Source organism: Mus pahari, chromosome X (assembly GCF_900095145.1).
Source record: "Mus pahari chromosome X, PAHARI_EIJ_v1.1, whole genome shotgun sequence".
NCBI lineage: Eukaryota > Metazoa > Chordata > Mammalia > Rodentia > Muridae > Mus > Mus pahari.
The window spans coordinates 113,592,731-113,598,090 of NC_034613.1; the positions used below are offsets into that span (position 1 = coordinate 113,592,731).

The 5,360-nt window shown below is 45.1% G+C and overlaps 1 pseudogene; it reads right to left on the reverse strand.

Annotated features, from left to right (window-relative positions):
- Positions 1–3,378: 3,378 nt before the first annotated feature.
- On the reverse strand, positions 3,379–5,017 carry LOC110314487 (annotated as a pseudogene).
- Between the last annotated feature and the right edge of the window lie 343 nt (positions 5,018–5,360).

Below are 5,360 nucleotides of genomic sequence, written 5' to 3' on the forward strand. Positions count from 1 at the left end.
GAGAGAGAGAGAGAAAGAAAGAAAGAAAGAAAGAAAGAAAGAAAGAAGAAAAGAAGAAAAGAAGAAAAAGAAAAAAGAAAAGGAAAAGGAAAGGAAAGGAAAAGGAAAGGAAAGGAAAGAAAAGAAAAGAAAAGAAAAGAAAAGAAAAGAAAAGAAAAGAAAAGAAAAGAAAAGAAAAGAAAAGAAAAGAAAAGAAAAGAAAAAATGTTTGGGCTGGCAAGATGGCTCAGTGGACAAGAGCACTGACTGCTCTTCCAGACGTCCTGAGTTCAAATCCCAGCCATCACATGATGGCTCACAACTACCGGTAATGAGATCTGAGGTCCTCTTCTGGTGCGTCTTAAGACAGCTACAGTGTACTTATGTATAACAACAAATAAATCTTTGGGCCGGAATGAGCGGGACCAACCGTAACGGAACAAGCAGAGGTCCTAAATTCAATTCCTAACAACCACATGAAGGCTCACAACCATCTGTGCAGCTACAGTGTACTCATATCCATAAAATAAATAACTCTTAAAAAAAACTTTTATGGGTTGTGAATTTCACATCATGCACCTCAATCATACTCGTCTCACATCTCCTTGCTCCCACCCTTCACCCTTGCAATCCCCCCACAACAGAGAAAACCAAATCTCATTGTGGAAGCTTTAGCTATCACAGTGTGTCCCACAGTATACCCTTGGATCCATAGTCCTCTACTTGCAAATGCTCACTGCAATGAGTCACTGGTCTGGTATGAAGCCTCTGGCTTCTGCTTCTCTATCGAGACTGGAACCTCACTGAGATGCCTCTCAGTTATCCTGTTGTTGCCCTGTGTCATGGAGATCCAGTAGTTTTGAATCTGTAGGACTGATCCCTTCTTCATTCAGTGCAGCAATTCATTGATGGGGTCAGTGTTGGGGTGGGCCACCTCAAAACCTAGGATTTGGGCCTCAGAAGTATCTGAGTTCGTCAGCCCACAGGCTTTCTAGCTGTCAGGCCCTTGGGGCCGTTTCCCCAGAAACGTCCTCGAAACCAGAGCTATCTCTAACTTGCTGCTCGGGAGAGGTAGAAGACCTGCTCTCCCAAATGTTGCACCCGGAGAGAGCGAGCCATAGCCAGTTCTCCCAGTCTTATGACCTCATCAGGGCCAGTGGGAGCACTGCCATAGGTGGGAGGAGGGCAACTCTCCCTTGTCTGCACCACTGCATAGCACAGAAGAGGCAGGCATAGCTCTCCTTCTCTCACGCCCTTGGTGACATGCTTACCTTCAAACCCCATATCCAGGGCCAGTTCTACTGTGCTGCCCATGTGAAGTGCAGGGCCTGCTACCCTGCTCTCATGAACCCAGAGCCAGCTTTTTTTGCCTGCTGTAGGTGACAAGGGAGCGCATATCTCTCTCACCCACACTGATGCTGCCCAAGGGCAGACAAGTGGTGGGGCCAGCTCTCCCATGCTCACACCCTCAGGAGTACTATGGTTCGCTCATGCAATATGGCACCAGGCAGGGGTCTTCTTGGGCATGGTCTGCGACCCCCCCAGACCTATAGGTTGCCTGAGTGTTCATCATCTCAGGTTAGCCCTGTCCAGTCCCCATGAAAGTGTGTAATCTGAGCCAAGCTCAGTAATACACATCTTTAATGCCTGCAGTGGAGAAGCAGCAGCTGGCAGATTTCTGCAAGTTCAAGACCAACCAGAACCTATTTCAAACAAGCAAAGGAATAAAAATGTACAATTTGAGCCTGCTTTGGTGGCACATGTGCCAAAACTGGAATTAACACAGAGAAGAATGACATGAACCCTGTGTGAGGATGGCACACACACACTTGTGAAGTGGGCTTCTGGAATGACCATTGTGGCTAACTCAACCACTAACTTACTGCAGCTGTTGCCACTAGAGCTTGTGGACATGTATATAGGATCAAGAACTCACACTGTGATGAAGAGTGATAAAGAAATTAATGGTTCACTTCTAGGAATTGATCACCTTGTCAAAAGGGTGCTAAAAGATGTCAGAGTCTGAAATTATACTAGATCAAATGTTACCAAACAGGAGGAATGCAGCAATACTGTTCCTGGAGGAGAGCGTGCAGTAGGAATGGATTTCCTTGACTTATGCTAGATTCTGACTTAAAAAAAAATCTTTAGTGTTTAGATACTATAAAGGCAAATTTCTGTTAAAAGAAACTACTTTGTTGATAGGTATCCACTTTTCTAAGCTAATCATGGTTTATTTTTGGAAAATACATGTTTGGATTTTTTTTGAAGACTAAAAACTTAAAATATTTTTGTTTCAAAAAATGTAAAAGTGGAGCCAGGTGTGGTGGCACACGCCTTTAATTTGGGAGGTACAGGCAGGCGGATTTTTGAGTTTGAGGCCAGCCTGGTCTACAGAGTGAGTTCCAGGACAGCCAGGGCTACACAGAGAAACCCTGTGACCAGCCCAACTTGGAATCCATCTCATTGGGTGCACCAAGGCCTGACACTATTACTGATGCTGAGGTGTGCTTACAGACAGGAGTCTAGAATGGCTGTCCTCTGAGAGGCCCAACAAGCAGCTGACAGACAGATGCAGGTACTTACACCCAACCATTGGACTGAAGTTGGGAACCCCTGTGGTTGAGTTAGGGGACGGTTTGAAGAAGCTAAAGGGGAGGGCAACCCCATAGAAAGACTAGCTAACTAACCCAGACCCCAGGGAGCTCCCAGATACTGAGCCAACCAGGCAAAATCCTGATTTTTTTTTTAAAGAAAAAACTATTAAAATTTCTTTAGCATGCCAAATAGAAATAATCTGTTCTTGTTATGTTATGATGAACATAGAAGCCACTGCTTATTGGCTAGCCACAGGTGAGAATCCCCTTACATAGGTGCTAACTCATCACAGATCATGCTGTAACAGTGCCCCCTTCAGACAGACTCTAAAAAGAACAGCTATCACGAATCTTCAGGCAAACCAAGCAAGGTTTTGGAATGGCAATAGCAAAAGAAGTTTAGAAATCAAAGCATCTCTAGAAGGAATCAGTCTGAGTTCTTCACAGTTGGTGGTCTTCCAGGAGGGGTAGGGGACAGAGGCGGTGCACGAGTCAAGTGAGAGTTTGGCCATGCTCCAGTGAGTATATAGGCAATACAAACTGGACTTCAGGGGATTTTTGAGGAGTGAGGGAGCGCAAGGGTAGGAGAGTGGACCTGGGAGGAATGGGAAACAAGGGTGGTCTGGAGGTATGAAATTCCCAAATAACTAATAAAGATTTATGTTGGGAGGGAAGGCAGCACTCTGTGTGGCTTCACATCAAACCCCATCTGCCCCTGATGCTTCTGTCTGCATAACTGATGCACAGATGGCATTGGTGGCTGAGTCAGAGGCCAGCTTCTTATTGTTTACGTGAGTCCCTTTCACCCTTTCCCCAGTAGCAACTGGACAATGTCTGTCTAACCCTCCCAGGCAGCCCCTTGCAGAGCTGTGCCTCCCAGCTTGTTTGGTTGGTTCAGCTCAACATTTGGCTGAGTAAACAACACTCCCCCTGTATCTCTGTGACCCCTGTGTCAGGCCCAATACAGGGCAGTGTCTTCAGTGGCTTTGTGGAAACTGTCCACACCCACGTGATTGTCCAAGCACTCTCTCAACAAGCTAAAGTCTTTCTGCAGCTTCATGCGATGGATTGTCAATGGATCCTGCCTGCTGAGCCACATAGTTGTTATAAGTCCTGTTCCGCTTTTGCCTTTGTACCATCTGGTGTTCTTCCCGTCAGAGATGGAGATAGTATCTCCTTCCCTAAATACAAACTCCTACCTCAAAATACAATTCATCTGGAATTTGAGTTTCAAAAGTATTCAGAACCCTGAAGACTTTAACTTTTGACCCTGGTTTGACTGGTAGAGGAGGTGGCTTGGATTTAGCACTGTGTTGAGCAGACACCCTTGTCCTCACGAACCACACAATCTCTACGGAACTGGGTGCCAAGTCTGCACCTGGTCACAGTTGCTCCAGACCCACACACAGCCAGTGTGGGACACTGGAATTGCTGAGCTGCTGCCCATTTCTTTTTAAAATGGGAATTCGGTACCAATTGATCACTTGCGTGCTTGGTGCACATGGAGGCCCAACGGGACTCAAGAGCCTCTGGAACTGGAGGATATACTCCACCTTATGGATACCGGGTCCTCTGGAAAAGCAAGCATTCATAACTAGTAATCCACTTCTACTCCCTATTTCAATTTTGATGGTGTATATACATTGAAAACCGAAGACACTTAGAAACCAAATACAGTAATCTTATGTATTAGTACTATTCACACCTGCAACCCCCCCCCCAACTACTACACTTATAAAGCAGAAAAAGGGGAGGGGGGAATGCTTTGTAGGGGACTGGAGACCAGAGATTAAAATCAATGCTATTCTTCCAGAGGACCCAAATTCAGTTCCTTGCACCTACCACTAGGTGGCTCACAACCACCTGTAGCTCCAGGAAGCCCAGTGCCTCACACACACCCTTACACACACCACACACACAAGCATATAATTTAAAATATTTTTGGTTGTGGGCCTAGCCTTTAATAGCTGATCCATCTCTCCAGACCTAACTTAAAGTAATAAAATAAATATTCAAAAATAATAAAATAAAATGCCTTGTAGCCTGATATGGTGGAGCCAGGATATTACAAATTGAATGGTATCTTTAGTTCTATAGAAAATTCAAGACAGTCCTGGACTACGTGACAACCCATATCAAAAACAACAATAACAATGCCTTGAAATGAACTGAGCTGAAAAGGGAGAATCCTGTATATAGAAAACCATAAAAATCTCATTATAAGGGTTTTATAAAATAAAAATAATCTCTAACCTCATTAAAAGAAATGTTCATTTTTACTTGGGTTTTGACATTTTAGAAATAATGTCTCACTGTATAGTCAAAGCTATGGGGTGACTTGGAGTTATCTACGTAGCCCAAGTTGGCCAGTATCTTGCTATTCTCTGCCTCAGCTCTGGAGTGCTGGAATTGCAGGTATAGCCTATCGCATACCACGACATGTACTGCTCTGAAATAAAAGACACACCATCCACAATAGTGTCTGGGTTTGGTGGTTGTATATGGGATGGATCCCTGGGCGGGGCAGTCTCTGGGTGGTCATTCCTTCCGTCTCTACTCCATACTTTGTCTCTGTAATTCCTTCCATGGGTATTTTGTTCCCCCTTCTAAGAAGGACCGAAACCCAGACATTTTGCGGATGCCAACAAGTGCTTGCTGACAGGAGCCTGATATAACTGTCTCCTGAGAGGCTCTGCCTGTGCCTGACAAATACAGAGGTGGATGCTCACATCCATCCATTGGATGGAGCACAGGGTCCCCAGTGAAGGAGCTAGAGAAAGTACC